The sequence below is a fragment of the Chlorocebus sabaeus genome, chromosome 7, assembly GCF_047675955.1.
Source record: "Chlorocebus sabaeus isolate Y175 chromosome 7, mChlSab1.0.hap1, whole genome shotgun sequence".
NCBI lineage: Eukaryota > Metazoa > Chordata > Mammalia > Primates > Cercopithecidae > Chlorocebus > Chlorocebus sabaeus.
In genome coordinates, this window is record NC_132910.1 from 58173893 (window position 1) to 58200439 (window position 26547).

Here is a 26547-nt window from a genome sequence, read left to right on the forward strand (position 1 = left end):
TTAATTTCTTTTTTAGTTGATGTAATAATTATATATATTTTATGGGAGATAGAGTGATATTTCAATACATATTTACAATGTATAATCAAATTAGAGTAATTAGCATATCCATTACCTTGAATATCTATTATTTCTTTGTGTTATGAACATTGAAAATCCTCTCTTCTAGCTTTTTGAGAATATACACTAAATTATTTGTAACCCTACAGTGCTATAGAACACTAGAAGTTATTCCTCTTGTTTAGCTGTAAGTTTGTATTTGTTAACCAATGTCTACTTTCTCCCCATTCTTCCCAGCATCTACTAACCACTTCTGTGAATTCAGTATTATTTTAGCCCCTCTATATGAGTAAGAACAGGTGGTATTTATATTTCTGTGACTGGTTTATTTCACTTCACATAATGTCCTCCAGGCTCATCCGTGTTGCTGTGAATGGCAGGATTTCATTTTTTTTTCTTTTTTTTAATGGCTGAGTAGCATTCCATTGTGTGTGTGTGTGTGTGTGTGTGTGTGTAGCATTTTAAAAAATTCATTTATCCATTGATGGGCATTTAGATTGATTCCATATATTGACTACTGTTATAGAGCTACAATAAATATAGAGGTGCAAGTTTCTCTTCAACGTACTGATTTCCTTTCTGTTGGATAAATACCCAGTATGGATTGCTAGATCATGTGGGAGTTCAATTTTTAGTTTTTTGCGAAACCTCCATACTGTTTTCCATAATAACTATACTGATTTATGTTCCCATAAACAGCAAGTAAGAGTTTTTTTCTTTTCTCTGCATCCTCACCAGCATTTCTTTTTTTTTCTTTTTTTTTTCTTTTCTTTTGTCTTTTTGATGATAACCATTCTAACTAGGGTAAGATGCTATCTTATTTAACTTTGATTTGCATTTTCCTGATGACTATTGTTGAGCGTTAATCCCATTGGTCATTTGTATATCTTCTTTTAACAAATTATCTATTACATCCTTTGCCTATTTTTAATTGATTTTTTTTCTTGTTGTTGAGTAGTTTGAGTTCCTTGTAAATCCTAGATACTAGTCCTTTGTTGGATGAATACTTTGCAAATATTTTCTCTCTGTAGATTGTCTCTTCACTCTGTTTCCTATGCTGTGCAGAAGCTTTGTGGTTTGATATAGTCCCATTCGTCTATTTTTGTTTTGTTGCCTGTGCTTTTGAAGTATTACCTCGAAAATCTTTGCCCAAACCAATATCCTGAAGTGTTGTCCCTATGTTTTATTTCAGTTGTTTTATAGTTTCAGAGCTTATGTTTTAGTCTTTTATTCATTTTGAGTTGTTTGTATGTGATATGGGTCTAGTTCTCTTCTTTTGCATATGAATATCAAGTTTGCTCAGCACTATTTATTGAAGACGGTGTCCATTCCCCAGTATATGTTCTTGTTATCTTTGTCAGAAATCAGTTGGTTTTAAATACCTGAATTTCTTTCTGGGTTCTCTTTTATGTTCTATTGGTCTATGTGTCCGTTTTTATGTCAATATCATATTGCTCTTGTTACTATAACTTTGTTGCATTTTTTTAATGCCAGGTTGTGTGACGCCTCCAGCTTTGGTCTTTTTGCTCAGGATTCCTTTTGCTGTTTGAGCTTTTGTGGTTCCACACAAATTTCAGGATTATTTTTTCTATTTCTGTAAAAAATGTTATTTAGTATTTTGATAGGAATTGTGTTAAATCTGTAGATTGTTTTGGGTAGTAGGGTAATTGTTACCATTGTTACAATATTAATTCTTCTAATCCATGAACATAGAATATCTTTCCATTTTTTGACGTCCTCTTTAATTTCTTTTATCAATGTTTTGTAATTTTTGTTGTAAAGATTTTTCACCTCCATGGTTTATTTTATTCCTGGTTATTTTATTTTATTTGTAGTTATTATATATGGGATTACTTTCTTATTTTTTTTCCAGCTAGTTTGTTATTTGTGCATAGAAATGCTACTGGTTTTTGTTAGTTGATTTTGTACCCTGCAAATTTACTGAATTTGTTCATTAGTTCTAAGAGTTTTTTAGTGGAGTCTTGAGGATGTTTTATTTATAAGATTATGCCATCTACAAAGAAACAATTTGACTTTCTTTCTTTTTTTCCAATTTGGACACTCTTTATATGTTTGTCATGTCTTTTGTAATTTATTAATTATAAGTGTACATATTTTGGGGGTACATGTAATATTTTAATACATGTATACAATGTATAATGACAAAGTCAGGGCAATTGGGATATCTATCACCTCAAACATTTATTTTTTTCTTTGTATTAAGAACATTACAATTCTTTTCTCTTTTAAAATAATCAATTATTGTTAACTATAATTTATCTGCTATTGAATTCTTGAACTTATTTCTTCTATCTAACTGTATTTTTATACCAATTAACCAACGTATCCCTTCTTCCTTTTCCTTGCCTGGTTGCTCTGGTTAGGACTTTTAGTACTATGCTGAATAAGAGAGGTGAAAATGAACATCCTTGTCTTGTTTATTTCTTAGAGAAAAGGCTTTCAGCTTTTCTTCATTCAGTATGATGTTAGCTGTGGGTTTCTCATATATAACATTTACTGTATTGAGGGATGTTCCCTCTATATCTAATTTGTTGAGAAGGGATTTTGATTTTGAACAAATGCCTTTTTTGCATCTTTTGAGATAATCATATATATGGCTTTTGTTCTTCATTCTGTTGATGCGATGTATCACATTTATTTATTTCTGTATGTCGAATCACTCTTGCATCCTGGGATAATTTCCACATGATCATTGTGTATTATCTTTTGGATGTGTTGTTAGATTTAACTTTCTATTATTTTGTTGAGAAATTTTGCAACTGTGTTCATCAGGAATAATGGCCATAGTTTTCTTTTTTGGCTGTGGTCTTGTTTTAGTATCAGGGTAATGATTGCTTCATAGAATGAATTGAGAATAACTTCTTCCTCCTTATATTTTAGAATAGTTTGAGAAGAATTGGTGTTAATTTTTTAAAAGTGTGGTAGAATTCAGCAGTAAAACCATTCAATCTTGGGTTTTTCTTTCTTGGAAGATTTTTTTCTTACAGATTCAATAGTTTTACTCATTATTGGTCTGTTCAGATTTTCTGTTTCTTCCTGGTTCAATCTTGGTAGGTTATGTGCATCCAGGAATTTATTCATATCCTGCAAACTTTTTAATTTGTTGGTGTATAGTTGTTCAAAATGGTCTCTAGTGGTTCTTTATATTTCTGTGATATCAGTTATAATGTGTTTTTTTGTTATGATTTTATTTATTTGGTTCTTCTCTCTTTTATTTTTAGAATACCTAACAGTTTGTTGATTTTGTTTACTTTTTCAAGAGAGATTACTTTTTTGTTTCACTGATCTTTTGCCTTATTTTTTGACCTTTGTTTTGTTTAGTTCAGCTCTGATATATATATATTTTTTCCTTCCGCTAATTTTGGATTTGGTTGGTTCTTGTTTTTCCAACTTCTTGAGATGCATTGTTAGGCTGTTTATTTGAAATATTTCTACTTTTTTGGTGTAGGTATTTATTGCTATAAAATTCCCTCTTAGTACTGCTTTTTCTGTATCCCATAGATTTTGGTATGCTGTATTTCCCTTTTTGTTTCTTTTAGAAAAATTTTAAACTTTTTAAACTTTTCTTCATTGACCTGTTGAACATTCAGGAACATGTGATTTAACTTCCAAGTATTTGGGCAGTTTTCTGAGTTCCTATTGCTATTGATTTCTAGTTTTATTCCATTGTGGTTGGAGAAGATACTTGATATTCCACCTTCTTGCTGATGTCACTCATGGCTAATTTCTTTTCCAATTCATATCTCTCATGCTTAATACAGTATAATATATAGAATAAAGAGTAAGAAATGTGATAATGAATATATATTACATTAGTATAATTGATATAAAGAAATACTGCTATTACACATCTGATGTAATGATATATACTAAGATGAGTGGTGGTCTGTATGAGGACTGGATAAAAGAGCCAAAGATTAAAACTTTTTCAAGAGCTAGATATAATATAGGGCAAAGTTTTCCTAATTCTAATTCATTTCTCAAATGTAATTTGATAGCCGTAGATATTAAAACCAATCACTCAAAATAATATTACCCTACTCATTAAGAACTATTTTGATAGAAATGTGTCTTTCTATGTAAATTTTCTACAGATAAGAGTATAAAGAGTCAAATGAATGTTATAGTTTCATCATTTTAAAATTTATATTTTTATATAAAATGATAAGTTGATGGTCTAAGTTTACCTATCCCAATAATATAAATCTGACATCTGTGTTAACTGATAATCAAATTTCCAAATGTGCAAAGTTAAAAAGTATACCTTAGACTTGAGTTAACTTCACAAAATTATTGTTTTAGTATTTATAAAATAGGATATAATATAATCAACTAGTAAAATTTGGAGTTCTATAGGCAACAACATATTTTCTAATGTTATATATGAACTAAAATAGCAATCATAACTTTTGCACAAAAGGGGAGACTTTTTCCAGTTAGTATTTTAGCTATGTGGAATCTACTATGTTTTATTTTTTTAAAACCCTAAAATACCTGTAATATGTTTCCTATTGTTGTTGCACTATTTAGAGACAGGGCTGAGATCTAGGGTAAATATGAGAGAGTATTCAAAACTGCTATTGTACAGAATGTTTACATAGGAAACGGAATACTAATAAAAGGACCTGTTGTTAAGAATAGAGATTACTAGACCCAGACAAACAATTGGTTCTCTGTCTGAAGCCCGACACTTGAGTCCCTGGTTACACACAGAGATCAAAACATCTTTGCAATTAGTATTAAAAATCATGAGTGAAGGAAATATCAATTTCAGACCAAAATGTTATGGTTCACAACAGAGATCAGTAGAAAGACAACACAGCATTAGAAGGTGACAAAGGCGTGTTCCTTAGCTATTACTAGCCAATGATTCAACATTTCCCAGTGAAGACTGTTGGAAATCAATGCCGAAATCATATTAGGACTATAGTTTATTAAAAATACACACACATATAGACACACTTGCACACACATACACATGTATTTGTACTGAAGCTATATGTTTAGGAAGTCATAGACCTTGTCATTTAAAAAAACTTTTAAAAAATATATAGTTCTAAGTCAAAATGCAACTTTTGGTATAGTTAAAATGAGTTGTCTGGATAACAAAAGAACCCAAATGAAAATTTTAAGCTAGAATAAGATACTTTTAATTGGCAGAATTGGTAAGCAGTGCACCTGGTGTTTAAATAGTTCGCTCTTGAACTCCAGCCCTATACATTCAGTACCACTTTATATCTAATACAGATATCAACTTTTCTCCCCCATAGAACCTGTTTTATCCACATTCTCATTCCTATCAAATGTATGAAAACTCAATTTTTCCAGTTGCTTAGGTCAAACCCTTGGATTCATACTAAATATTTTTTTACACCTCATATCTAAACTATCAAGAAATTCTGTTGGTTCTGCATTCACAATATTGCTAGTACCTGATGACTTATCATCACCACTGCTACCACCCTGTCAAAGCCACCATCATCTTTCACTTGGATTATTACAATAGTCTTTAAACTATACTCCTTCATTCCATCCTGTCTTATTAACTATTTTAGAAGCACCAAGAACAATGACAGAGCTGATCTGAAAATACTTGAAGAATGAATGAATATAAAATTTTCATTTACTATGCTTTATATAATATAGGCATTCATGGTGTTACTGAGTGCATCTCAGTCACTCAGCTGTGACATTGATGGTTATCTTTAAACATTGAGACAAAAATTATGAAACACTTAATATACAAAATTTAAAGTAACATCTGCATAGTTTACAGAAAATATTGAAACAAACAATTAGAAAATACAACATCCACCAGTATCTTTGAAGCCTCCTATTTAGCTTTCCATAACCGTGTCCCCATTTTCCCTAAAAAATTCACTGCCTTGTATTTTTCTTTATTACTCCCTAAATTTTCTTAATCAATTAACCACAGATACACGAAACTATAAAAATGTAATATTTAATTTTTCAATGTAAAGAATCATCCTCAATTATTTCTACAACTTGCTTTTTTCACCAGCTCTATTTTACTTGTCCTATAATATGCCACTTGGTATATGCAAAGACCTTCCAAAGGATACAAAACCACATGTTACAATTGATCTGTCTATAAGACAGTTATAGGTATTCCTTTCCCACCTCTACTTTTACAATAGTCTTTTTTTCCTTTACAAAAGAGAGATACGCCTGTCCTTCCTATGTTATGCAGTGTCAAGACCTTCAGGGATTCAAAGCAGGGACAGTTAGTAATATCAGACTTGAGAAAGTGAATTAATCTATGTTTGATCTGAAACTGTCAAGTGTCTAAGATGTTTCCCCCATTGCATGGTTTTATATACTCTATATTCATGTGCATGCACATACACACGTGTGCGCACACACACACACTCACAAACACCCTTAATTGTGAGACCTCAGGACTAGAGACAGACTTTTGCTTACTTACCAAATATCTTGCTTCAGTTTCCCCTGGGGAGACATGATGACTGCAGATATTACCCGAGCATATAGTGGACTTTGTACTATATGAGAGTAATATGGTTTGGCTGTATTCCCACCCAAATCTCAGGTTTCAGAGGGTGCAAGCCTCAAGCCTTGGCAGCTTCCACATGGTGTTGAGCCTGTGTGTGCACAGAAGTCAAGAATTGACATTTGGGAACCTCTGCCTGGATTTCAGAGGATTTATGGAAATGCCTGGATGTCCAGGCAGAAGTTTGCTGCAGAAGCAGAGTCCTCATGGAGAACCTCTGCTAGGAAAGTGCAGAAGGGAAATGTGGGGTTGGAGTTTCCACACAGAGCCCCCACTGGGGCAATGCCTAGTGGAGCTGTGAGAAGAGGGCCATTGCCCTTCAGATTCCAGAATGGTAAATCCACCAACAGCTTGCACCGTGTACCTGGAAAAGCTATAAACATTCAACACTAGCTTGTGAAATAGCTGGGAGTGGGGTTGTACCCTGCAAAGCCACAGGAGTAGAGCTTCTTAAGACCATGGGAGCCCACCTCTTGTATCAGCATGACCTGGATGTGAGACATGAAGTCAAAGGAGATCATTTTGAAATTTTAAGATTCAGTGACTCCCCTGCTGGATTTTGGGCTTGCATGAGACCTCTAGCCCCTTTGTTTTGGCCAATTTTTCCCATTTGGAATGGGTGTATTTACCCAATGCCTGTACCCACATTGTATCTAGGAAGCAGCTGACTTGCTTTTGATTTCACAGGCTCATAGGTGGAAGGGACTTGCCTTATCTCACATGAGACTTTGGACTTGGACTTTTAATTAATGCTGGGATGAGTTAAAATTTTGGGGGATTGTTGAAAGTGCATGATTGTGTTTTCAACTGTGAGAACAAGAGATTTGGGGGGAGCCAGGGGCAGAATGATGTGGTTTGGCTGTGTCCCCACCCAAATCTTACCTTGAATTGTAGTTCCCATAAACCCCGTGTGTTATGGGAGGGACCAGGTAAAGATAATTAAATCATGCAGGTGGTTTCTCCCATCCCATTCTTGCGGTAGTGTTAGTTCTCATGAGTTCTGATGGCTTTTGTAAAGGATTTCTCCCTTTGCTGGGCACACATTCTTTCTTGCCTGCCACCATGTAAGACATGTCTTGCTTCCCCTTCATCTTCCACCATGATTTTAAAGCCTCCCCAGCCATCTGGAACTGTGAGTCAATTAAACCTCTTTCCTTTATAAATTACTCAGTCTCGGGTATATCTTTATTAGCAGTATGAGAAAAGACTAATATATAAGGAAACCTTGAAATTATACACCTAGAAACTTATATAGAGCAGCAAGCACAGTTAATCCTCCTCTCCTATGGGGATAGAGATAGAGATAGAGAGCTTTGCTCTATAAGATAAATCCTCTCCAAGGAGAAGAGCTGAGATTCCCTAGGTTTACAATTCCTTGTATGTAAACAGGTGTCTCCAAGGGAAATGTTACTAATCTCTCTGGAGGTCTGTATCTTTAACTCTCGAGGCATGTTTGTCATTCATTCTTTATCAAGGTTGCTGATAGTGGTAGTTTTTGTTAAAAAAAACTCTTTCTGTGCAGAAATATGAAAATATTCATGAAACATTGTTTTCTAACACTCTAGGGACAGGAAGTAAATTGTTTTAAATGCCTTTTTAAAATTAGACGGTTCCCCGATCTTTGCTTTTAAAGAATTTCAGGGAATAATTGAGTTACAGTTGATAGGTCATTACGAATTATTTGTAAGATAGATTGGTAGGTAATTTTGGCAGATGACGCAGAAGCTCAGAAGGAGTTCAAAGATTTGAGCAATATTACTATTAAGAAAATTTTCCATTTCCACTTATTTATATGACCACATGTTGACTGAATTGTATAAAAATGAAAAATAGGAATAGAATTGATACTGACAAATGTCTCATGCTAGAAAAATTTATGTGTAGATACATGAACTTATTTAACACAAAGTCTCATTAAAAGATCTATTTCTACCAAAATATTGTTATAATTAATAATCACTATCAAAATGTGTAATATATTTTTGTTGTTTAATCAGTTGCAAACTATTACAAAATGTAGTGATAATCTATCCAGGCAAGTATTTAACCCCTACCTGAGCTAATTTGTAACGTCTCAGAGAACTTTTAAAAGTAATTCTCCTCTTACCTTCACCCACACACACCCCTCACGTACAAACACGACAAACAAATTTTTTTTAATAGTAATAACATCAGTGTATTTATTTCTCAATTTTCTTATCTCTATCCTTCTCTGATCTTAGTGAGCTCGCAATTGGGCCTTAATTTTGGTATATCCAGAGCCTATTACAGTACCTAACAGAAAATGTATGTATAATAAGTGGTTTGCTAAAGGGATATATACATAATAAGGGGAAATCAAAGTGGACTGCAGGAATCTGGAAGTTATGAAGGAGTTGCAGAAGAAGTGGCACTTACATTGGACTTACATTGGAACTTATAGTGGAATCAGTATGATGTTCATAGCTGGCATACACATTCTACAGAGGAGCACAAACAGAGTAAGTTTATTTCTTGAAAAATTGTTGTACATGTGTTTTTTCCCGTACCAATGTTTTGGTTGGAATATTATGGGAGAAAAAAAGCTGCAGTAATGTTAACTAAGTCACAATTTGCTCCATTTTCACCCAGCTCCAAAACAGAAATTCAGTTGGAGCTTGTTTTTTAATTCCTCTCATCTTCAAAAAAATGTATTATGAGTCACCTAAATTAATATTTAAGAGAAACACACATGGAGATGGATTGGATTGTCTTTTAAAAATAAATTGAACTTTATTAAAACCACAGGTTCAGTAGTTGGTATTAAGTAACGAACTAAAAAGCTCAATTGGCTTAGTAATAGCCTGACAACCACTAGCTGAACTAGCAAGTTATTAAAATGGCATCATACTCATGTCTCCAATTAGTAGTTTTCCTACATGTGTGATCAATTAAGCTACATCTCCAAATTAAATCCCAATAGTGTTTGTTTATTTCTCTTTAAAGGGTGGTATGTAAAGTCCAGCTTGCAAGATAGACATACATTTTTCCTAGAGACTTCAACAACATTTAAATTAGAACAAAGTTAGATTATTTAATAATAATAATAATTAAAATATCCCCATAAAAGTGCTTATTTTTGCATTCTTTAAACTCGATTCCAGCCATCTAGGAGATAGCATATATTTGAACAAAGTGACCCAAACTTTTAAAATATGGCTTTTAATATCAGGACCTTACTATTTTAGTTTCCCAAGAGAATGGTCCCATAGAATACACTACTGAGATATAATCATGGAGTAACCACACCAGACCAATCTGGTACAAGTTATTTTTGTTTGTTTGTTTTTGTTTTTTGTTTTTAGACATAGTCTAACTGTCACCAGGCTGGAGTGCGGTGGCACAATCTCAACTCACTGCAACCTCTGATTCCTGGGTTCAAGCGATTCTCCTGCCTCAAGTAGCCGGGATTACAGGCATGTGCCACCATGCCCAGCTAATTTTTGTATTTTTAGTAGAGACGGGGTTTCACCACGTTGGCTAGGATGGTGGTTCAAGTTTTATGAACAAAGTTGTAAGTTGTTTTTCAGTTGCCATGGATTTCCCAGTTAAAGGTCATGTAACCTGAATCTGCCCAGATGAACCAAATGAGCAACCACAGGTGGAATGTAAGTGCTTGGATTGAGGAGCTGGGGCTGAATTAAGAAGCAGATATCATGTGGCAGGATTCAGGATTTAGTCAGATTGAGCCCTGGCATCACCCCATAGCAAGACCCAGTCAGAATATGCCTTTCAGCATCACCTCATTGCAAAATCCAATCGGATCACACTTCATTACCCTATGTTTATAAAACTTGACCCAAACCCCAGCTTAGGGAGACAGATTTGAGCATTTCTTCCCATCTCCTTGCCAGTTGACTTACAATAAAGCCTGTTTTTCTCAAAGGCTGGTGCTATGTTATTCCCTTCTATGCACATTGGACGGTGAGCTTATTGACTGCTTGGTAATGATGGTAGTAATAAAATATTGCCAGCAATATTGCCAAGAGATAGAGGTATAAAAACTAATGGAAAAGTGAATACTCTATACCAGTATTAAAGATATGAATATTAAATACCAACTGTATTCTGTCATTTTGTGAGCCTTTTAGTTAGGCTAAAATGAACTTAAGGGAAAAAAGAAAAACAACAGCTATTATTAACATAGATAGGCTATACTAGCACATTAAAAAAGTCAATTGTAATTCCTTCTGTTTCATTAGTATGATGTTTATAGCTGTCATATACATTCTACAGAGCTTATTTGGATCTTCTCTCTTCTCTTCTTGGTTAATTTTACTAATGGTCTATCAATTTCATTTATCTTTTCAAAGAACTGGCTTTTTGTTTCATTTATCTTTTGTATTTTTTTTTGTTGTTGTTTCAATTTCATTTAGTTCTGCTCTAATCTTGATTATTTCCTTTCTTCTTCTGGGTTTGGGTTTGGTTTGTTCTTGTTTCTCTAGTTCCTTGATGTATGACCTTAGATTGTGTATTTGTGCTCTTTCAGACTTTTCGATGAAGGCATTTAAGGCTATGAACTTTTCTCTTTGAAGTTTCCTTTTGGAGTTGATTTCCCATTTTATTCTACTGTGGTCTGAGAGAGTACTTAATATAATTTCAATTTTCTAAATTATTGAGACTTGTTTTATGGCCTATCATACAGTCTATCTTGGAGAAAGTTCCATGCACTGATGAATAGAATGTATGTTCTGTGGTTGTTGGGTAGAATATTCTGTAAATATCTGTTAAGTCCATTTGTTCCAGTGTATGGTTTAAATCCATTGTTTCTTTGTTGACTTTCTGTCTTGATGACCTGTCTAGTGCTGTCAGTCAATTATTGAAGTCCCTCACTATTATTGTGTTGCTGTCTATCTCATTTCTTAAAACTACCATTTGATCCAGCAACCCCACTGCTAGGTATCTACCCAGAGGTAAAGAAGTCATTATACGAAAAAGATACTTGCACACGCATGTTATAGCAGCACAATTTGCAATTGAAAAATATGGAACCAGCCCAAATGCCCATCAATCAATGAGTGGATAAAGAAACTGTGATACACACATACATACACACACACACACACACACACAATGGAATACCACTGAGCCATAAAAAGGAATGAATTAATGGCATTCACATCAACCTAGATGGAACTGGAGACTCTTATTCTAAGTGAAGTAACTCAGAAATGGAAAACCAAACATCTTATGTTCTCACTCATAAGTGGGAGCTAAGCTATGAGGATGCAAAGGCATAAGAATGATACAATGGACTCTGGGAACTTGGGGGGAAAGGGTGGGAAGGGGGTGGGGGATAAAAGGCTACAAATTGGGTTCAGTGTATACTGCTCATGTGATGGGTGCACCAAAAGCTCACAAATCACCACTAAGGAACTTATTCATGTAATCAAATACCACCTGTTTCCCAAAAACCTATGGAAATAAAAAAAATAAAGAAATAAAAAATAAAAATCAAATAGTAATATAAAATGGTATCTATTTTCAAATACAAATACAAATAGCAATACTTGTTCAACTCGAATATTTTAAATTTATAATTCACATTAACTCAGTAAATACTTTCTTCACTTATTCACTCAAGCAACCTTTATGTGCCTGGTACTTTTACAACTTTTATGTATAGGACACATGCTAGGCTCTTTTAGGAGTACCATATGAGTCATATTTTCTCCATTGAGAGAGCTTTTGACAGAGCATGTATAGAAAACACATGCAAGAACTGAATTATAAGGTAGAATTAGATTTGTGTTACAACACATATATCTTTTATTAGTGTTGTGGAGGGACTCTCTGTACTCTCTCAGAACTTTCATCTTATTAAGGTAATCAGAGAAGACATGATAACCAGGTTGCTGATAACAGCCTCATCTGACTGTTTGACTGTTGACAACAATTCCACTTAAATGGAAAGCAACAACAAAACAAGGCTGAACACATAACAGAACTGCTCACTTTCAACTAGCTTTTTGCTCAGTGTTTTTTGGTGGCATAATCATTGACTTAGTTAAATGACCTTAAAGTCTGGGAATTATCTTTAAGATTCCCTTCTTCTTGCCCCCTGCATTAAACTAATTAATTTATTTTGCAATATTTCTTAACTTCCTTCTCTTCCCATCAACCTTATTACCAGTGTCTTGTCTGATTACAGTCTCCTCAATGACATTCTTGCATCTAATATTTGACTCATTGATCCATGTGACATTCACTCATGAGATTGATCTAGTTATAATGCAGGTGTGGACATGTTATTCCCCTTTTTAAATTGCTTGATATCTATCATCTCCCAATCTATAGGATAGAATCCCACTCCTTGATATTCTGTATATGTAAGTTTTTCCATAATCTTGTTCTTGTCTAACTTTCCAGGCCAACTCTCAACAATCTCTACACCAATATTTATGGTCAGCAGCTCCAAACTGGTTATAGGATGATTTTGCTCAAAATTCCCTTGCTTTTCTTAGTGGTTCTCAAACCCAGTAAGTCTTCCTGTGGCTACTACAAACCAACTAAGTCATATGGGTCTCCTGTTTCATGAGAGGATCCTGTGTTTCCCACTGTTTCTACATTGTTTTGTAGTTGATTATCACATCTGCTTCATCCACCAGATTGTGATGCATTTTAGGTCAGGGATGCTTTGGTCATCTTTGTTTCCATAGCATCTGGTGCAGTGTATGATGCAGAATAAGCAATTAATGGAATAGACTTTGAGAAATGGGAAGGATTTTTAATGAAAGCAGCCTTTTGCCTTTTTGTATTTTATGACAAGATAGAATATTAAGCCTGGAAGGGATTCGAAGATAAACTTTTTTTTTTTTTTTCATTTTTCCCATAAGGTAAGGGAATCATTTTCTAAAAACAGTGTTAAACACCAAAAGATTCAATGGAACTAATATAATCTAGGTTGCACAGCCATAAAAAAACAAAACAAAACAAAACAAAACAAAAAAACCCATGAAATCATGTTTTTGTTTTTTGTTTTTGTTTTTGGTTGTTTTTGTTGTTGTTTTTGCAGCAACATGAATGGAGCTGGAGGCCATTAACCTAAGTGAATTAATGCAAGAACAGAAAACCAAATGTCACATGTTCTCACTTATAAGTGGGAGCTAAACATTGGGTACACATAGACACAAAGAAAAACAATAAACTCCAAACACCAGGGCCTACTTGAGAGTAGAGGGTGGGAAGAAGGTGAGGATCAAAAACCTACCTATTAGGTACTATAGTTATTACCTGAGTGATGAAATAATCTGTACCCCACGCCCCCATAACATGAAATACCCATGTAACAAATATGCACATGTGCCCTTTGAATCTAAAAGAAACTTTGGAAAAAAAAGAAATAATGTTGATAAAGAATTCTCTTACATTATTATGACTTAATAGTGCTCAAGTGTTATGTTTAATTACATATAATAATATGGTAGCTGATAATCGACTTTGTAAAAGCCTATTTATGGCTCCCTTACATTTGATCATATTACTGTTCTTTTGTTCCTTCCTTAGGTGAATGTATAGAGGAAACAGAATACGGAAAAATTACTCAATTGTGCCAACTGTTTCAATTCTACTACGAGGGTAGAATTACTTTGATGGCACATGTTAAAATTATTGGATTAAACTAGGACTTTATTTGTGGGTTTTAAATATCTGTTTTATTCCTTAATTCAATTATATGACTAGCAGGTATGTGGCAGGGCGTCATTTGTCCTGGAGCTCATAGAATTTCAGAAGCCTTTTTTTAGAAAAAAAAAAAAAAAAAGCATGAAATTAAAGACATAAAATTAAGCACAAAAACATGAATAGGGTCATTGCTAGTGAGAGGTCCTATAATTTAAGGCTTGTTAGCTTCATGGTAAATCTGTAGATGCTAGAATTTAAGTGTTATATATTAAAGTACTATTCATTTTGACTATTCCTTGTGTTAATTTCAATAATACTACCCTTGGACTCAGAAGCAACCTGGTATGAAGACAGCTTAGTTGAAACAACATTAAGTGATGTTAATAGTTTGGGATTCTAATTGATAACTAGAATTAAAATGAATAACTAGAATTAAAAATAACTAGCAGGAAACTGATAAAAGAAGAACTTATTCTCCTTTGAGTCAAGAAATGTTAGCTCTTAATTCCTAGACCGTAGCACTGATCAGAAATGCTGCTTGTTATTCCTATGCTCTACATGTATCACACCATTGCAGAGAGCAGCACATAAAGGCTGTATTACTTGCCTCCCTTTCCCATATGTGTGCGAAGTAACTAAAATGGTTGAGATGTTTTAGAAATGTTAATGGATCAGTCACTGACAAACTGCTGTAATTCACTATTCTGGGATGTATTCTGCCACTAAATTAGTTCCAAAAAAAAAAAAAAAAAAAAAAAAACCCAGACATAAAAAAACTCTATATCTTCTCATATTTGCTGATACCAGTGACTATATTCTTTAAAGTAGACTTTTAAAAATGATTTTGATATGCAAAAATATTGAGAAGATAATATAGAGAATAACCATATACCCCAGACAAATTTTTTCCTATTATTAGTATTATTTAGATGAGTATGGTACATTTGTAACAATTAATAAAGGAATACTGACACATTATTCACTAAAGTCCATAATTTATGCAAATTTGCTTAGTTTTTGCATACTGTCCTTTTTGTATTCCAGGATTCCACCCAGGATACCACATTACCTTTGTCCTGTCTCTTTAGACTCTTCCTGGCTGTGACAGTTTCTCAGACTTTCCTTGGTTTGAATGATCTTGACAGTTTTGAGGAGTTCTAGTCAGGTATTTCATAGAATGTTCTCATATTGGAATTTGTCTGATGTTTTTTCCCATGATTACACAGTGGCTATGTGTTTTGGGGAGAAATACAATAGAAGTAAAATGCTACCCTCAACACATAAGAGTATATGCTATCAACTTGACTTATCATCATTATTTTTAACATTCACCACCTGGCTGAGGTAGTGTAGGTCTAGCTCTTCCACTATAAAGTTACTCTTTTTTTCTTCCTCTTATACTGTATTCTTTGGAAGGAAGTCTCTATGCACAGCCCACACTAAAGGAGTGAGAGTTATATTCGCCACTCCTTAAGGGTGGAGTATCTTTTCTACATGGGTGAATTTCCATTATCTTTCATATACTTATTTATTCAATCACTTATTTATATAAGCATGGAGTCATGAATATTTGTTTCATATTTGGGGCAATAATACAGTACTACTTCATATTGCTCAAATTATTGCAGTTTTGGCCATTGGAATATCTTTCACTTAACTCCTATGCCTCCATCAATTTAAGTTTTTTTTTTTTTTTTTTTAATTTTATGAAGTCCTTCCTTACTTTCTGGCACCACAAGATGTTTCAGGCTTATCTTATGCATTTCCTCCCCACTCCTAGAATCAACCATTTAGCCAAAGAGTCCTGGTTCTTTTTATTGGAAGATAGTATTAGAAAGCAGGGTCTGAAAGGGCAAAAAATATGTGTGCATTAACTGGTCTATATATATACATACAAATAAACATTTCTATGTGTAATTATATCATCTATATTATGACAAACATAACTTCTTATTGACATATGCAATTCTAACCCACATTACTCAAGCCTCTTCTGCTTGCTTATCTGTAACTCACCACTCCAACAGTGAGAAAACTGGCCATCACCACTCGCCATCCATTTATTAATTGCTCAATTCCAGGACACACGTATAGTAGTCTCAATATTATTAACCCATACCCAAATGGAAAACAACTTAACAACTAGAATACAGCATTCATGTTCAGTTTGTTTTGCCTTAAGTTTCACAGATTATACACATTCCTCAAATTACCTAGGTTGGTACCTTTTCCCAATTCCTTTCAATGAGTTATTTTTTTCTTCGATATATTTGTAATCTAGTGAGGGTTTTTTTTTTCCTACAGTTGGAATAGTTTCCTAGAATCTCATGACTTCCTAAATAATTTTTTATTTGCATACATTAAGATTCACTTTTTGTGCTATAAAATTCTGCTAGTTTTGATAATTACATAATGTGTATACGCCGTGATAGTATCATACAGGATAGTTTTGCTACCATCAATAAGCACATTTTAATAAAATTATCTTGCTTTTGGTCAAAGAAAATCATTCCCTGGCCATCTTTATGTACTTAATTTAAGGTTCTATATGTCTGGAAGAGAGAAGAAATCACAAGATAAAAAATAAAGCATCAAGTAGAAAGAATTCCTAGACATCCGGAGTGTAATTGCTTTAACATTATTGGTCTGAGTTCACAAGGTAAATAATTTTACTTCCAAAACTGTGTTCCCAATTCTTCATGTAAAACTCCTTTATTTTCTCCTGGGAGACTGTAAACTCCAGGGACTTTTTTTAAAAAACCTCTCTTAAATCCTATATGCCCAGAAGGCAGGTAAACCAAAATGGAAACAAACAAATTCTGTACAAGTTCAAGTTGCTTCTTAACCTTGTAAAACCACACCCAGATTGGGGCACTACAGTGCTTAGCAAATTTTTTTTTTTTTTTTTCTGATTTTAGAAAACAATACACTAAATATATCTATTGAAACCTTTTTTATGACAATAGTTTTTTTAACAAGTGAAGAAAAAAAGATCTTAGGCTGAGAGCCAGTTACTAGTCTATGCTTTACGTATCTGAACTGATTTTATAGTCATAATAACTAAATAATGTGGATACTATTTCTATCCTCATCTTTCTATACTTATCCCTTATAGATAGAGAAACTGAGGTGTATGAAGAGTCAGTGACTTCCTTGAAGTCACACTGATATTTATTTACTCAGTAAGCAGTGGGTATGACTATTGGAAACTCTAGTGTTTCTCTTCTCCTTCAATCAGAGAAACTGTAGCCTGGAAACATTTTTCTAGACTAAGAAATGTCTCAACTTTTATATCAAGTAAGACTATGATGATGTAAGAGAATATTCAAGACAAACATAATGGCTCCACTAAAATACTGACAATGACCTTCTTTTGTGTTAGATGTGGTAATGGTATGGAGGAGATTATGCAACATCTGTCAGACAAATACATTATTTGAGAGAGTGGAACCAGAGCATGGATATATACTAATAACCAGATATCCGGCTTCCTTCCCAAATTATACTTCATTGCACAGGAAAGACAAGCAGCTGGGTTTTGTATTGTGCAATATATTTATACTGCACTAAAACAATGACAAAGACCACATATTAGATTGTGACATCTCTTGAAATTTTTCTGTCTCTACTAATAATCATCAATTTTTAACAACCAGTACAGATTCACTTTTTTTAAAGTGCTAGTATCAAAGAAATGTGAAAATTAATTTATGTACTATAGATCAGTGTATATATAATACAACAAGTAAGTAAGGAGTATTCCTGAGATTCATTCTACAAAATAAGTGAAGATTAAATGAGTATAAAGAGGGGTACTGAAGTAAGTATGAAAATTTCAATAAATTTCATAAAGACAATATAAACACATATAAAAATGGAAGTTTATTGTAGTGAGTACCAGGTAATAATGTTTAGAGAAACTCAGTAATGAAAGATACTGTTATTATAAGTAAACTTGGCCATTCAGATGGCAATTTGAATTTTAACAGGTATGAATTCACTCAACATCCCCCTCCTTGGCCCCAATTTTATTTTTATCTTTATCTACCATTTTCTTCTGCCTTCCTATCTCAAGCAAAGAAATGTATGGATTAATACCATCATCAGATAAAGTTCCTTTATGTCTTTTTCTAGTCAATTTCCAAATGATGTACATTGAGTTGTTGTACCTCCACGTCTACTCCTATTGGCCTGTCTCATTCTTCTGCCATGTGAATGTTTAATCATCTTTCAGTGGTCCAGCTCAAATATCATCTCTTCCGTAAAGAGTATTTTCCCTTTCCTAATTTTGGAAAGATATTCTTCCTCTTCCACGTCCTCAGCATTTTGTTAAAACCATTTGCAATTCACCTGGGAAGTGGCTAGAAACTCAAATTCTCAGACCCCACCAAAGCCTTACAGAATTAGAAACTATGGGGATGGGGCCCAACAATGTGTGTTTTAAATAGGGTGAGGTACTCTCAAATGTTGGGAGCCACTACTTAGGGCTTTGTGGTTTTGTGAAAATAGTTTAATCTCTCTGAGCCTCAATTTCATCATCTGTAAAATAGGAATATCATCACCTCCTTGTGGTTATAGATGTGAGAGATAGTTTACTAGATAAGGAGTGAATGGTGGCCAGGCGGGATTACTCAGCCTGTAATCTCAGCACTTTGGAAAGCCGATTTGGGCGAATTGCTTTAGCCCAAGCGTTGGAGACCAGCCTGGGCAACATGGGAACATAAATTCTATCTGTAATGAGGAGCCATGGATGGACTGACTACATGTTTCCTGAGAATCAAAGAAAAGAGCTTTTGTTTCTAACAGTTTTTCAACTTCAGTTCAGGCTAAACTTGTGTTCTTATGCCTCTGAGAGAGCCTGTGGTAGCCTGGAATAATTCTTTTTAGATGACATGGCTTGGGTGGGTTTCTGTTTTTTGCCCAAACAAACAAACAAACAAACAAATGGAAAATGCTTTGCTTAGGACCCCACACAGATGAGACAATCCATTTATCCTGTAATTTGTATTTCTCAGAATTCCTGTTGTTAAAAGCATATTGACGAAGCATACTGACTCTAGAGTTATAACATTAGTGATTAAATTCTGATTCAAGCACTTACCTTGAGTAACTCAGTTTCTCTGTGCCTCAATTTTCTCATTTGTAAGAAGGGATAATAATATTACTTACTCCCTAGAGTGATAAAATTTAACCCAATTATTATAAGTTAAAATTTTTTAAAATGCATTATATATACAAATTTTCAGTGAGTGTTAACTATTAAAATGTAAGGCTACCCATACCAAAACAAAAACAAAAAAACCCCAAACCTCTATATTTGTAGGAAATTGATTCTGGAAAAAAATATTTGTAAAATAAGGGATTTTATCTTTTCCTTTTGACCTGCTATGATCCAAATGCCTATTATATTTTGGACTAAGGCATTTGGACAAAGGTATCCCCTTTCATGTGAGAGAATGAATGGTGTGCTGGGGGTAAGGAAAAAGAAGGTGGTGATAAGTAAGCAGGAAAGAAAGTTTCAGAAATTTTTCTCCCCCAAGGGGGTAACAAAACCAAATATTTAGCATTTTTAAATGTGCGGATGTTAGATTATATTTTTATTATGTAATCAGATTGTTTTAAAAGTAGAATAAATTGCTTTGGTAGCTTCTCTGTTTGTAAAAGAACTGTAACAATGATCACTTTTGAAATATCTTCAGGTGTGTCCGAAAACCTCATCCTGTAAAGAGTCTAAGAATGGTTCTGTCATGTGACATGCAAAAGGAGAAAGCATTCCTCGTAATCCAACTAACTTGCCCAAAGTACCTCATGACCACTGTCTATTTTAAAAATGAAGATTTTCTTCTTTTGACATAATTCCAAGCCAAGTACTAAAAGCATTTTATTCCCTTTCAATTATCAATGTTTCTTTCTTTTTTTTTTTTTTTTTTTTGAGACGGAGTCTTGCTCTGTCACCCGGGCTGGAGTGCAGTGGCCGGATCTCAGCTCACTGCAAGCTCCGCCTCCCGGGTTTTCGCCATTCTCCTGCCTCAGCCTCCCCAGTAGCTGGGACTAAAGGCGCCCGCCACTGCGCCCAGCTAGTTTTTTGTATTTTTTAGTAGAGGCGGGGTTTCACCATGTTAGCCAGGATGGTCTCGATCTCCTGACCTCGTGATCCGCCCGTCTCGGCCTCCCAAAGTGCTGGGATTACAGGCTTGAGCCACCGCGCCCGGCCTATCAATGTTTCTTAATCTACTCTAGATAAAAAACAATTTGTTTAATTGTATTGCATATAAAAATTAATATATAGTTTGGCTTAGTTTTTATACAAAGTCTTCAGTTGTAGCTTTTTAATCATTTCCTATATTTGCCAGATTGCCTTGGAAATGCATCCCCACCCCCACCCCCACTCCACCAATGCAACCACAATTTTTATTTTTTATTATAGCAGTGAATTTTGACAGCCATAGGTCATGGAGTTCTGAGACATCCTGGATCAATTATTAATGTCTGAGTTTGATTTTAGCCATTTTTACATATGAATAGAGACTTATGTTTCTGTCTTCAGTACAGATGTTTTCCTTGGCTGCTAAAGTAGATTGTTGCTTTCTTATTACTGCTGTGTTTTATTAAATTGTTACTTTATTTGTTTAAAAGATAGGTTACTTATAGGTGGTTAAGACAAAACTGTGAAGTAATGAGCAAATAAGAAAGCAGATATCTAATTCATGTCATGTATTCCTAGTTATAGTGGGTAGAAAAGGACATAATGTAACACGCTAAGAAATGGCTTGTAAACTACGTGTTGAACCAAATCTATAAGACAATGTCTCCATATTCATGGATGAGTTGCATCAGAAGATAATTTGAGAATGAAATAAATCTTTCTGCTTCTCATTTATGATGACGTAATTCATACCATTTCCATGGATAATTTTTGTTCTCTTCAAAGGAGTGAATGTTTATTGAATTTGAATGAAATCACCCAGGAAAGAGTATACACATGAGTTACTGCAAACTTTTCAAGTAGTTTTGTATCAGTATTAAAATAATTGGAGATATTCCAGAGTAAAGTCAGAATTTGTTTTCTTTAAATATTTGTCTCCTATGAGCTCCATGATACAGAAAATCCTGCCTTATCTTTATATTACAAACCGTATGCTCAGTACCTGCCATATTGTATACTCTCAGTAAATGAAAAGTAAAAGAATTAATGAATATGAATATATCTGGAAGAAAAGTACTAAAAAAGTCTCTTTTTGAGCTTTCACACTTAGCTAATTGTGCCTTTATAGATCTGGATTAAAGATAAGGAATTAATTCATCTGTTGGAAAACCATCTCTTTATGATGTTTCTTTGCATTTTCTTCTAGAGTAAATACCGAACATAAGTATTTACTAAGCAAAAGATTAAAAGATAAACCCAATGAGATACATAAAATTTACATAGATAAGACTTGCTGTACGTAGATGAAATGCTGGAGTTTTTTACATTATTTAGACATAAAATTGATGTAAGTTGCTTCCTTTAAAAATTCTTGAGTATGTCAGCCAAATATAGCATATTATTTGGTGTAAGAACTGGGTGACTTAAAATAATATCAACTCACAATTCATCTTTTGAAATATTATTTGGCCATTTTTTTTATTGCAGGGTCAGTAATTTTCAATTTATTTGGAATACAATCTTTGAGAGCACACACACACACATTCTACTTAAGTATATGTACTTATACAAGTATATTTGATTACATAGCTACACTATAGCTTTATTTCAGTTTACATTTACACTGCAAATGAGTGTAACTCAATAATCTATGCCTTCCATTTCCGTAACACAATATTTATAAACCCTCATGATATAAGTAGTCCCAAAACAAGGCCATATTATAAAATAGTTTTTGGATTACTGGAAAACTTTCAATTAGCCCAACTACAGTGCAAAATTTAATGTATTGTATTTTAATTTATTGAATATAAAGGAATAAGGATGGTATAGTTAGAAGCACCTGGTTACTTCACGTAACCACGTCCTATTCCTCATATGTTTTAGTTAAGCATTCATTCAGTATATGCATATGGTTCCTCAAAATGTATTTTAAGTCAATTTTACTGTGGTATAATTTACATACAATGAAATGCACCTATTTTAAACATACAGTTTGATTAGTTTCATTGTATTCATACACTTATGTACCCACCATCACCATCATGATATAGAAAATTTCTATCACTCTCAGAAGTTCCATTGGGCCACTAACTACTTAATGTCCCAGCCAAGTCCTGGTGCAACCAAAACTATATGCTTGCTTCCTATCATTATAGATTAGATCTGCCTGTTCTAGAATTTTGTATCAATGGAGTGATAAAGTATATACTTTTTTGAATTTGACTACTTTTACTTAGCACAATGATTTTGAGAGTAATCCATGTGTTGTACATATCAATAGATTGTTCTTATTGTTGAGTAATATTCCATTCAATGGTACTCCTTGTACCACAATTGTGAATTGTACCATACTTTGTGAATCATTTCACCTGGTGATGGACACCTGTATTATTTCTAGGTTTTGGCTATTATGAACTAAGCTTCTCTGAACATATTCATGTACAAGATTCTGTGTGGTTTACCCATTTCTCTTGGGTAAATATTTAAGAATGGAATTGTTGGGCTGTAGGGTACGTATATGCTTTACTTTATAAAGTAGTACAAAACTATTTCCCAAAGAATTTATGCCATTTTACAATCCCATCAGCAATTTAAGAAAGTTTCAATTGCTTCATATCTTCATCCATACTTGCTTTTGTCATTCCTTTTAGTCTCATTGTGTTTTTGTCATTTTCCTGATGAGTAATGATGATGGCATCTTTTCATGTGCCATTTGTCATTTGTGCATCTTCCTTTGTGAGCTCTCTGTTCAAACACTTTCCCATTTAAAAATTTTTGCTTGAATTATTATTATTGAGTTTTACAAGTTCTTTATATATTCTGGTTCGAACTTGTTTGTCAGATACGTGCATCAAAAATATATTTTTTTTACTCTGTGGCTTATCATGATCTTAATGGTTTCTTTGGAAGACTTCAATATATAATTTTTTATTTTTTATTGATACTTTATGTTGCACTACTATGTAAATTTTGTCTCTTCTGAAGATTTTCTTCTATATATTATTTTAAAAGCTTTGTATTTTTAGATTTCATGCTTAAATCAATGATATGTTTCAAGTTCCTTTTTGGTCTGTGCTGTGAGACAAAATCTGAAGTTTATTTTTTACACATTGATGTCCAGTTGTTCCAGGACTATTTGTTGTAAAATCTGTTCATTATCTCATTGGATTATCTTGCCACATTTATAAAAAATTAGTTGACCTAGTAAAGAAGTGTCCGTTTCTGGACTGCATTCTATTCCATTGATGTCTAGCAATACCTCATTGTCACATTACTGTGATTTCATAGCAAGTCTTAAAATCTAGTAAAAGTTGTGAAATTTCAGAATTATCATCTGGCTTTCCCTATACATTTTAGAATCAGCTTATTAATTTCTCTAACAGGTCTGATAGGGTTTTGATTAAGAGTACATTGAATCTATAGGTCAGTTAGCAAAGAACTTCCATCTTAACAATATTGAGTCTTCTAATCCATGGAAACCTGTCTTCAGATATCTTTAAATTCTGTCATCAATACCATGTAGTTTTCAGTTTACAAGTCATGCACGTTTTTAAATTTATCATAAATATTTAATTGTTTTATGAAATATGAAATTTAGACATTTTTATTTTCTGTTTGTTGATAATTAACATAATTGCAATTGATTTATATTTTTTGTTTCAGAAGAATCCTAGTTTTTCAATCTTGAAGTATCTGTAATCTAATTACATGTTCACATGCTGGCATCAACTAAATGAATCAAAAAGGATATTCAGTTGCAAGGGGGAATTGAAAATAATAGGTGCAGAATAATAAAATTCAAAAATTGACTTTTTTTTAGTTAATTGGTGAAGTGATTTGCACTAAGAGGTTGCCAATAGATATTTTTCCAGAATTTTAGTACGTATTTTGAAGATATGGCTGTTTGCTAGTATAAACACCTTTACAAAAACCTTTTTATGAAATTAAAATACAATATAAAATTATTTCATATTAAATATTTGTATTCATTTTTTAAATTAAATTTTTTATTTTAATGGAATTAGGGTACAAGTGCAGTTGTGTTACATGGATATACTACATAGTGGTGAAATCTGGGCTTTTAATGTACCCAACACCCAAATAATGTATGTTGTACCCAACAAGTGGTATTTTACCCCTTATCCTCCTCTTACCATCTGGAGTCTTCAGTATCTATTATTCCATTTTGTATATCTGTGTACACCCACTGCTTAGCTCCCATGTATAAGTGAGAACATATATTCTTTACTTTTTGTTTCTGAGTCATTTAATGTATGATAATGACTTTCAGTTCCATCCATGTTGCTGTAAAAGACATGATTTCATTCATTTTTTATAGATGAGTAGTATTCCTTGATTTACATATATCACATTTTTAATTCAGTCACGCACTGGTGTACAATTAGGTTGGTTTCCATGACTTTGCTATTGTGAATAGTGCTGTGATAAACATGAGTGCATATGTCTTTGTAATATAATGACTTATTTTCCTTGGGTAGATACCCAGTAGTGGGATTGCTGGATCAAAGGGTAACTCTACTTTTAGTTCTTTGAGAAATCTCCATACTATTTTCCATAGAGGTACTGATTTACATTCCCACCAACAGCATATAAGTGCTCCAATTTCTCGGCAGGCTTGACAGCATCTGTTGTTTCTTGACTTTTTAATAATAGCCATACTGATTGTTGTAAAATGGTATCTCATTGTGAATTTAATGTGCATTTCTCTGATGATGAGGGTTGATGAGCATTTTTTTCATACATTTGTTGTCCACTTGTATGTCCTCTTTCGAAGAATGTCTGTTCATTTCATTTGTCCACATTTTAATGTTTTTTTTTTTTTTTTTCTTGAGTTGTTTGCAATTTCTTCTAGATTCTGGATCTTAGCTCTTTGTGATATGCATTGTTTGCAAATATTTTCTCCCATTGTGTAGGTTGTCTCTTTACTCTCTTTAGTATCTCTTTTCCTGCGCAGGAGCTTTTCAGTTTAATTAAGTCTCATTTACCTATTTTTGTTTTTCTTGAGCCCCGGAGTTTGAGGCCGCAGTGAGCTATGATTTTTACATATTGTAACCTTTCTAAACTCACTTATTAGTCCTAATAATGTTTTGTAGATTCCTTAGGATTTTCTATGTACTTAATCACATTGTCTGAAAATAAAGATGGCTTTGTTTCATCCTTTCCAATTCTCATGTCTTTGATTTCTTTTTCTTTTCTTATTCACTCTGGTTCTGATCTTAGAAAGAAGCATTCAGCCTTTTATCATTAAGTATTTTGCTAGTAATTGATAGGCTTTTCTTAAATGCTCCCTTTTTCAAAGTTAGGAAGTTCCCTTTTATTATTAGTTTTTTAGGAGATTTTATTTTAGTTTAGTTTGTTTTGTTTTAAATTGTGAATGACTGTTAAATTTTATCAAATTTTTTCCCAGTTTATGGAGATAATTCTATATATTTTTAATATTTTTTCTGTTATAGTAAATTATGACATTCATTTAAAATTTTAAACAAGTCTCAAAATCCCATGATAATTTCCTCTTAGTCATGATATTTTATCTTTTAAATATAAAACTGGATTCTGTTTGCCAATGTCTTCTAATTTTTTTTTCTGTGTTCATGAGACATATTGGCCTGGTGTTTTTTTGTCATATCTTTGCCTGACTTTAGTCTTAGACTATTGATGGCCTCTTTCAATAATTTCTGAAAGTATTTGAATATGGTTGGTTTGTTCTTCTTACACGTTTAATGGAATTCACTAGTGAGAGTATATGGTCTTGGATTTCCTTTCTGGGGAAAGTTTCAATTTCAAATTCAATTTCTTTAGTAAATATAGGCCTATGTAGAATTTCTACATCTTCTTATGTTAATTTTGGTAATTTATACCTTTTGAGAAGTTTGTCCATTTCTTAAAAGATTATAGAATTTATTGGCACAAACTTATCATACTAATACTCTATTGTACTTTTAATATCTGTAGACTATATTGATATTCCTGCTAATTTCTAATATTAGTAATTTATATTGCTCTTTTGCTTTTTCAGCTTATCTAGAAGTTGATCAGTTTTACTAATATTTGTAAAAATTAATAAAAATAGTTTCTGGTTTTATTGATTTTTCTCTATTTTCCTTTGAGTATATACCTAGTATTG